This window comes from Bufo gargarizans, chromosome 1 (genome assembly GCF_014858855.1).
Source record: "Bufo gargarizans isolate SCDJY-AF-19 chromosome 1, ASM1485885v1, whole genome shotgun sequence".
NCBI lineage: Eukaryota > Metazoa > Chordata > Amphibia > Anura > Bufonidae > Bufo > Bufo gargarizans.
This window is the reverse complement of record NC_058080.1, coordinates 288487832-288498593: the sequence shown is the minus strand read 5'-3', so window position 1 is coordinate 288498593 and position 10762 is coordinate 288487832. Positions and strand designations below refer to the sequence as shown.

The window sequence follows — 10762 nt, the reverse complement described above, 5'->3', positions numbered from 1 at the left end:
CGTCTGTAGTAGTACTCACTATCAAACTAGCAGGCAGGCCGGCAGCGTAACATCACTCAGTCCATCACGCTCCTGCTCCGCCAGCTTCATTAATGAAGTGGGAGGAGCATGACGGAGTGAGTGACATTACGATTACGCTGCCGGTCTGCCTGCTAGCTTGATAGTGAGTACTACTACAGACGATTACCTCATCTATGAAGTCAGTGTCTGTAACACTAGGAGGCAGCATTGCTGTAGGGACGTGGCTCACCGATGGAGGCATGTCAGTCATGCTCCTCCCACTTCATTAATGAAGCTGGCGGAGAAGGAGCGTGATGGACGGAGTGACGTTACGCTGCCGGCCTGCCTGCTAGTTTGATAGTGAGTACTACTACAGACGTTTACAGTAGTCTAACAAAGCAGAGCCATTTGTTGAGGATTACATGACTAATCTCTACATATGAAGACTGCTGTGAGCGGGCCCCGCCACGAGTGGAACAGCAGATGTATCAGTATCAGCAATGTAAAAATTGCAACCTTCTCTTTATAAGACGCACAGCCACCCCCCCCCCCCCACACACACTTTTTGGGAAAAAAGTGTGTCTTATAAAGCGAAAAATACTGTGTGTGTGTGTGTGTGTATATATATATATATATATATATATATATATATATACACACTGACAGTAATGATGCATTCACATGTCCACATGAATGGGTCCACATCCGTTCCACACTTCCGTTCCGCAGCCCCGCATGTCCTATTCTCGTCCACAGCCACGAACAAGAATAGGCATTTCTATCATAGTACCAGCCATGTCCGGTCCGCAGAACACACATTGCCGGTGTCCGTGTTTTGCAGATCCGAAATTTGCGGACTGCAAAACACTTGCGGACATGTGAATGGACCTTAAGCCTGATCATCGGGGGCACAAAGGAGGCCATACCTTATTTCAGAGCCCGATCTCCAAAATGGTGATCATACCCTGAAATTGGCATTTTAACACTGTCTATGCTCCAATTGGTTAGTCTGTACAGACTAACCAATCAGAGCGATCGCAGCAAGGGATCAGTCTGATTGGTTCCTTGCCAGCTTCTCCCGTGTTTTTACTATCAGTGAGAGCGGAGACTCCACGGCTGTGATACTTTATAGTGTCACAGTCCTGGTTAACAGTTTGGGTGTAGCTTTACGTCCGCAAGTAACCTGCAATTTGCAGCAAGGGGTTAAAGTTTTTTTCTGAGACTTTATACTGATGACCTAGGTCTTCAGTATCTGATCGGTGAGGGTCTGCCACCTGTGACCCCCACCGATCAGCTATTTGAGAAGGCAGTGGCTTTTTCTAGGTCAGTGACAGCACATTTGTCGGTCACATGACCTAGGTGAAGCTCATCTCCAAAGAAGTGAGTGCGATACCAAGCATAGGCTCTTTACTGTGTGAGGTGCTGTGCTTGTTAAGGCGCTCACAGGAAAATAGCACATGACCTAACCTGTGAGATGAACATTGTAAATAACAAAAAATAAAAACTGTGCCAAAACAGCAATTTTTTGTTACCTTGCCTCACAAAAAGTGTAATGTAGAGCAAGCAAAAATCGTATGTACTCTAAAATAGTGCCACCTTATCCCGTAGTTTCCAAAATTGGGTAACTTTTTTGGAGTTTTCTACTCTAGGGGTGCATCAGGGGGGTCTTCAGATGTGACATGGCAGCTTAAAATTATCCCAGTGAAATCTGCTTTCCAAAAACCATATGGCGTTCCTTTCCTTCTGCGCAATGCCGTGTGGCCATACAGCAGTTTACGACCACATTTGGGGTGTTTCTGTAAACTACAGAATCAGGGCAATAAATATTAAGTTTTGTTTGGCTGTTAACCCTTGCTTTGTTAGTGGAAAAAATGTATTAAAATGGAAAATCTGCCCAAAAAGTGAAATTCTGAAATTTCATCTCTATTTTCCATTAATTCTTGTGGAACTCTTAAAGGGTTAACAAAGTTTGTAAAAATCAGTTTTGAATACCTTGAGGGGTGTAGTTTCTTAAATGGGGTCATTTTGGGTGGTTTCTTTTATGTAAGCCTCAAAAAGTGACTTCAGTCCTGAACTGGTCCTTAAAAGGTGGGTTTTGGAAATTTTCAGAAAAATTTCAAGATTTGCTTCTAAGCCTTCTAACGTCCCCAAAAAATAAGATGTAATTCCCAAAATGATCCAAACATGAAGTAGACATATGAGGAATGTAAAGTAATAGCTATTTTTAGAGTTATTACTATCTATTATAAAATAATTTTTCTAAACTTTTTGTCAATTTGGTATTTTTTCGAAATAAAAATGAAATATTTGGACTCAAATTTACCACTGTCATGAAGTACAATATGTGATGAGAAAACAATCTCAGAATGGCCTGGATAAGTAAAAGCGTTTAAAAAATGTCACGACATAAAGCGACACATGTCAGATTTGCTGAAAATGGCCTGGTCCTTAAGGTGAAAAATGGCTGGGTCCTTAAGGGGTTACGGACTTGCTGTATCTATTTTGATTATATGCTTATTTTTTCTTTAAATTGTACTTTTTCTGGGATGATATTTTTGAACTGTTTTCGTAGTTATGGACCCGAGTTATAATGGTTTCAACATACAATGGTTGTCCGGGAGCTAATTAATATTTTAACTTGATGGACCACTGTATAATGTTCTGGTTAGTGGTTCCATAAAAGTTCTTATGCATAAGGTTCATAATGTGCCATGTAGAACCTCCTACTGCAGACTCCCTAAAAAATGTAAAAAAAATATATATTTTCCTTAAAAAATTGCCTTGCTTGTATTGGCACAAGAGACTGAGATCCAACATGGCCACCTTTTGCCCATACTGATTTGGGTACTGCACAGAAGAGTCTGTGCTTGCAGTGCATGTACGTTAGAAGAACTCAGAAATGAATAATTACATGGCTACTGGTGCTTCCCTTTAAGTGCAGTGAGCATGAGCAATGTGTTTTTTTCAGAAACTCAGCCTGTTCATTAAAATGCAGTGTAAACTTTCCTAACCCATTTTATATTGTATGCCATTTATCCCTGTTTATACAGTCTCTTATAATAAAGATTAAAAAATCATAATTCTTACTGATAAGTTCCTGCTCTGTGAGTCACTAATCTTTTACCTATTATCCATGTTGAGCTCAAATGATCTTGTTTGTTCCATTTTCATGAAGTACCATAAAATATGAAATTGGCACATGGCTTCGAGGAGGTAAATTGAGATTGAGATGTAGCTTTTTTGTACCTCTGACTCATTTTCCAGTCATTAGATTTGAATGGTATGGATAATGTGACTTTCATGTCTTAGACCTTTAGTGCAATAAAATTGATTGTTGTATCTTATATCATGTGGGACCTCAATAAAACTGTTGTGAAGAATATCTATGGTACTTTTAGGGCTGTTTCACACGAGCGAGTCCATTGCGGGAATCGCGCTCCGTGTGTGAGTGTGATCCTCCGCTCTGGACTTCCAGGTGCGCACGGCATTATCATGATTTATAATGCTATGTGTCTCTGCTTGACCTTATTTCTACAGAATCATACTGACACCTTTATGTCACTATGATTCTGTGGAAAAAAGGCCATGCAGAGACACATAGCATTATAAATCATGATAATGCCGTGCGCTCCTGCAAGTCCAGAGCGGAGGATCACACTCACACACGGAGCGCGATTCCCGCTATAGACTCGCTCGTGTGAAACAGCCCTAAGGATTTCTTTTGATAAACAGATTCTTTGGGGGTTGTTTCTCTACCCACACATGAGTTTTTTTTTTTCTTGCCTAGCCTAGTACTATTTTTTTTGTTTTGTTTTTTTAACCAAAAGCTGCCAGTGCTATGGAATAACAAACTAGAGTAAGGCCCCTTTCACACAAGCATGACGGATTGGGGCCGGATGCGTTCAGGGTGCGTTCAGTGAGACTTGCACCATTTTGCAAGCAAGTTCAGTCAGTTTTGTCTGCGATTGCGTTGTTTTTTCCACGCGGGTGAAATGCGCTTTTGATGCGTTTTTCACGCGCATGATAAAAGACTGAAGGTTTACAAACAACCTCTCCTAGCAACCATCAGTCAAAAATGCATCGCACCCGCACTTGCTTGCGGATACAATGCGTTTTTCACTGAAGCCCCATTCACTTCTATGGGGCCAGGCCTGCGTGAAAAACACAGAATATAGAACATGCTGCGTTTTTCACGCAACGCAGAACTGATGAGTGAAAAAAAATGCTAATGTCCACAGACCCATTGACATGAATGGGTCAGGATTTAGTGCGGGTGCTATGCTTTCATGTCACACATTGCACCGGCGTAGAAAACTTGCTCATGTGAAAGGGGCCTAATACTTATTGTACCAATCTCCACTGACTTCCAGGGTCTCCCACTGGTTTGTGGACTCCAGTGATGATGTGTTGACAGCAGACACCACTGGGATGTGGCATCAAAATCAGGACAGGACTTTTTTCCTTTCTGCATAACGGAAACCAGACGGATCTGTTATGCTTGCCCATAGACTTCTGTTGCGATGGATCAAAACGGAATACCTCTTAAAGGCGTCCGTTTTGCATTCCGTCCAAGTATTCCATTATATTCCGTTATAAACGGAATCTATAACAGAATGCCATAACGCAAGTGCGAACCCACCCTAATTTGTTTTATTTTCATAGCATTGTCAGCATTTGAATTTAAAGGGGTTCTGCACTTTGTTTAAACTGATGATCTATCCTCTGGATAGATCATCAGCATCTGATCGGCGGGGGTCCGACACCCGGGACCCCCGCCCATCAGCTGTTTGAGGAGGCAGCGGTGCTGCAGCAGCGCCGGCCTTCTCACTGTTTACCGCCAGCCCAGTGACGTCACGACTCGCATGATAAAAGACTGAAGGTCTGGGCGGGGCTAAGCTCCATTCAAGTAAACAGTGAGAAGGCCGCGGCGCTGCTATAGCGCCACTGCCTTTTCAAACAGCTGATCAGCGGGGCTCCCGGGTGTCGGACCCCCGCCGATCAGAAGCTAATGATCTATCCAGAGGATAGATCATCAGTTTAAACAAACTGCAGAACCCCTTTAAACCTTAGAGGACCTTGCGATTTTCTGAGAGCTTATTTTTTTGCAGAACAAGTTGTACTTTCTAATAACACTATTTAATATTGCATATGATGTAGTGGGGAGCTGGAAAAAAATCTGAATGGGGTGGAATTAGGAAAAAAACCCTTAATTCTGCCACAGTTTTATGGAGTTTTTTTTTTTACGTTGTTCCCTATGCTCCAAGTCAGTACAATTACAATGACACCACACTTGTAAAGTTTTTTTTGCGTTTTAATACTGAAAAAAACCCTAAAATTATTTTTTTTGTTTCCATCATGCCATTCACCGTATAGGATAAATATTGTTCTATTTGAATAAAAAAGGCATAATGTGTATTTTGTTTTATTGTTTATGTATTTAGATTTTGGGGAAAAGCAGGGATTTGAACTTTTAATGTTATTTTTTTGCTTTTTTATGTCACCCTATAACTCACTATAGATTGCCCATTGTGTTCTGTGATGGCTATATAACCATAATAGAACACTCAATTAAACAATACAGTTCTGCCACCTGCTGGCCTGTATTGGTATATTCCAGTATTAGCTATTGAAGCCTTTTTGAGGCTCAGAGCTAATACTGGCTTATAACAGGTTTCTCGATCTCAGCCGGGGAACGCCGTTATTGGCGCAGGAGCACGTGGCTCCTGCATCCGCACTGTTCAGATGCCGTGGTCACTTTCTACCATGGCATCTAAGGGGTTTAATTTATGTGAGCAGCCTTAGGGCTGATCACATACATCCACCCCAGGTCTCTGCTGTTTGAAACAGCAGAAACCTGACAGTTATGGCAACCGATGCATGCAAGAGCAGGAGCCAACTTTAAAGGGGTTGTCCGGGGTTGGGGACATTGGTGTAATAGTACTAGAGTGACATACATATTACATACATGCATGTCCTACCTTTGCCACATATTTCTGAAGCCCCGTTTTCATATAGGAAATTCTTAGCCAGAAGTGACTGTTTTCTTATTCTCTGTGACGTATCGGGTCTCTTGCAGGCAAGCTGAAGCCCATTCTTCCAGCTGCTCAGGGAGCCCGGTGACGTCATCAGCACTGATGGGCAGGCTTTAGCGCTAGGGCAGCACTAAAGCACGCCCATCAGAGCCGGTGACGTCACCGAACAAACTGCCGGGCGGAAGCCTCCACCCGGCAGTGTGTTACTGTAAACAAAAGAGCCTTTGCCCGATGCTCAAGTCTGGGGGGCTGCCTGGGTGAAAATGGAGGTTTGTCCGGGTTCAGCTCTGAACCCGGACAACCCCTTTAACCGCCTCCGGACCGCCTAACGCAGATCTGCGGTCCGGAGGCGTCAGCTGTGCGCTCAACGATGCATCGGCGCGTCATCTCGCGATAGCCGAGATTTCCTGTGAACGCGCGCACACAGGCGCGCGCATTCACAGGAACGGAAGGTAAGCGAGTGGATCTCCAGCCTGCTAGCGCGATCATTCACTGGCAGGCTGGAGATGTGATTTTTTATAGTTTTGATAACAGCGTCTAATATACCTGCTACCTGGTCCTCTGGTGGTCCCTTTTGTTTGGATCGACCACAAGAGGACACAGGTAGCTGTGTAAAGTAGCACCAAACACCACCTACACTACACTACACCCCCCCTGTCACTTATGAACCCCTTATGAACCCCTGATCACTTCATATAGACTCCCTGATCACCCCCCCCTGTCATTGATCACCCCCCTGTCATTGATCACCCCCCCTGTAAGGCTCCATTCAGACGTCCGTATGATTTTTACGGATCCATGGATACATGGATCGGATCCGCAAAACACATACGGACGTCTGAATAGAGCCTTACAGGGGGGTGATCAATGACAAGGGGGTGATCACGCATATAGACTTCCTGATCACTTCCCTGTCATTGATCACCCCCCTGTAAGGCTCCATTCAGACGTCCGTATGATTTTTACGGATCCACGGATACATGGATCGGATCTGCAAAACACATACGGACGTCTGAATGGAGCCTTACAGGGGGGTGATCAATGACAAGGGGGTGATCACGCATATAGACTTTCTGATCACTTCCCTGTCCTTGATCACCCCCCTGTAAGGCTCCATTCAGACGTCTGTGTGATTTTTACGGATCAACAGATACATGGATCGGATCCGCAAAACACATACGGATGTCTGAATGGAGCCTTACAGGGGGGTGATCAATGACAAGGGGGTGATCACGCATATAGACTTCCTGATCACTTCCCTGTCCTTGATCACCCCCCTGTAAGGCTCCATTCAGACGTCCGTGTGATTTTTACTGATCAACAGATACATGGATCGGATCCGCAAAACACATACGGACGTCTGAATGGAGCCTTACAGGGGGGTGATCAATGACAAGGGGGTGATCACCCATATAGACTTCCTGATCACCCCCCTGTCATTGATCACCCCCCTGTAAGGCTCCATTCAGACGTCCGTATGATTTTTACGGATCCACGGATACATGGATCGGATCCGCAAAACACATACGGATGTCTGAATGGAGCCTTAGAGGGGGGTGATCAATGACAAGGGGGTGATCACGCATATAGACTTCCTGATCACTTCCCTGTCCTTGATCACCCCCCTGTAAGGCTCCATTCAGACGTCCGTGTGATTTTTACTGATCAACAGATACATGGATCGGATCCGCAAAACACATACGGACGTCTGAATGGAGCCTTACAGGGGGGTGATCAATGACAAGGGGGTGATCACCCATATAGACTTCCTGATCACCCCCCTGTCATTGATCACCCCCCTGTAAGGCTCCATTCAGACGTCCGTATGATTTTTACGGATCCACGGATACATGGATCGGATCCGCAAAACACATACGGATGTCTGAATGGAGCCTTAGAGGGGGGTGATCAATGACAGGGGGCTGATCACCCATATAGACTCCCTGATCACCCCCCTGTCATTGATCACCCCCCTGTAAGGCTCCATTCAGACGTCCGTATGCGTTTTGCGGATCCGATCCATGTATCCGTGGATCCGTAAAAATCATACAGACGTCTGAATGGAGCCTTACAGGGGGGTGATCAATGACAGGGGGGGTGATCAATGACAGGGGGGTGATCACCCCATATAGACTCCCTGATCACCCCCCTGTCATTGATCACCCCCTGTAAGGCTCCATTCAGACATATTTTATTTGGCCCAAGTTAGCGGAAATTATTATTTTTTTTTATTTATTTTTTCTTACTGTGTCAAAAAATAAAATCTCACATGAACTCCCCATACCCCTCACGGAATCCAAATGCATAACCTTTTTTAGACATTTATATTCCAGACTTCTTCTCACGCTTTCGGGCCCCTAAAATGCCAGGGCAGTATAAATACACCACATGTGACCCCATTTCGGAAAGAAGACACCCCAAGGTATTCCGTGAGGGGCATATTGAGTCCATGAAAGATTGACATTTTTGTCCCAAGTTAGCGGAAAGGGAGACTTTGTGAGTAAATACAAAAAGAAAATACAAAAAAAAAAAAAACTGCTAACTTGTGCCCAAAAAAAAAAATTCTATGAACTCGCCATGCCCCTCATTGAATACCTTGGGGTGTCTTCTTTCCAAAATGGGGTCACATGTGGGGTATTTATACTGCCCTGGCTTTTTAGGGGCCCGAAAGCGTGAGAAGAAGTCTGGGATCCAAATGTCTAAAAATGCCCTCCTAAAAGGAATTCGGGCCGCTTTGCGCATCTAGGCTGCAAAAAAGTGTCACACATCTGGTATCGCCGTACAACTTTGTATAAAAAAATGGGAAATGTTGTCTTTTGCCAAGATATTTCTCTTACCCAGCATGGGTATATGTAAAATGACACCCCAAAACACATTCCCCAACTTCTCCTGAGTACGGCGATACCAGATGTGTGACACTTTTTTGCCGCCTAGGTGGGCAAAGGGGCACACATTCCAAAAAGCACCTTTTGGATTTCACAGGTCATTTTTTACACATTTTGATTTCAAACTACTTACCACACATTAGGGCCCCTAGAATGCCAGGGCAGTATAACTACCCCACAAGTGACCCCATTTTGGAAAGAAGACACCCCAAGGTATTCCGTGAGGGGCATGGCGAGTTCCTAGAATTTTTAATTTTTTTGTCACAAGTTAGCGGAAAATGATGATTTTTTTTTAAAAAATTCTTTCTTACGAAGTCTTATATTCCACTAACTTGTGACAAAAAATAAAAAATTCTAGGAACTCGCCATGCCACTCACGGAATACCTTGGGGTGTCTTCTTTCCAAAATGGGGTCACTTGTGGGGTAGTTATACTGCCCTGGCAATTTAGGGGCCCTAATGTGTGGTAAGTAGTTTGAAATCAAAATCTGTAAAAAATGGCTGGTGAAATCCTAAAGGTGCTCTTTGGAATGTGTGCCCCTTTGCCCACCTAGGCTGCAAAAAAGTGTCACACATCTGGTATCCCCGTACTCAGAAGAAGTTGGGGAATGTGTTTTGGGGTGTCATTTTACATATACCCATGCTGGGTGAGAGAAATATCTTGGCAAAAGACAACATTTCCCATTTTTTTATACAAAGTTGGCATTTGACCAAGATATTTATTTCACCCAGCATGGGTATATGTAAAATGAAAACCCCAAAACACATTCCCAAACTTCTCCTGAGTACGGCAATACCAGATGTGTGACACTTTTTTGCAGCCTAGGTGGGCAAAAGGGCACACATTCCAAAGAGCACCTTTCGGATTTCATCGGTCATTTTTTACAGATTTTGATTGCAAACTACTTCTCACGTATATGGGCCCCTAAAATGCCAGGGCAGTATAACTACCCCACAAGTGACCCCATTTTGGAAAGAAGACACCTCAGGGTATTCCGTGAGGGGCATGGCGAGTTCCTAGAATTTTTTATTTTTTGTCACAAGTTAGTGGAATATGAGACTTTGTAAGAAAAAAATAAAATAAAATAAAAATTATCATTTTCCGCTAACTTGTGACAAAAACTAAAAAGTTCTATGAACTCACTATGCCCATCAGTGAATACGTTAGGGTGTCTACTTTCCAAATGGGGTCATTTGTGGGGGTTTTCTACTGTCTGGGAATTGTAGAACCTCAGGAAACATGACAGGTGCTCAGAAAGTCAGAGCTGTTTCAAAAAGCGGAAATTCACATTTTTGTACTATAGTTTGTAAACGCTATAACTTTTACCCAAACCATTTTTTTTTACCCAAACATTTTTTTTATCAAAGACATGTAGAACAATAAATTTAGCGAAAAATTTATATATGGATGTTGTTTTTTTTGCAAAATTTTACAACTTAAAGTGAAAAATTTCATTTTTTTGCAAAAAAATCGTTAAATTTCGATTAATAACAAAAAAAGTAAAAATGTCAGCAGCATTGAAATACCACAAAATGAAAGTATTAGTGAGAAGAAAAGGAGGTAAAATTCATTTGGGTGGTAAGTTGCATGACCGAGCAATAAATGGTGAAAGTAGTGCAGTGCAGAAGTGTAAAAAGTGGCCTGGTCATTAAGGGGGTTTCAGCTAGCGGGGTTGAAGTGGTTAAAGTGCCACCACTGCTGGATTGTTAGTTGGTTGTAACCATGGAAATAAGCAGTGTATAATGTAATGAAAAAATGAATCCAGCCAGCAAAGGAAGCAATATGGACAATCACAATATATTAGTAAGTGCCTTGTATTAACTTACGCTACATGATAAATGCCAC

The 10762-nt window shown here is 43.1% G+C and overlaps 1 protein-coding gene across 2 annotated transcripts in view; it reads left to right on the top strand.

Moving 5' to 3' along the window:
* Positions 1–10762, top strand: part of IDUA (alpha-L-iduronidase) — a 231756-nt gene that overhangs the window by 42935 nt on the left and 178059 nt on the right. The window lies entirely within an intron of this gene.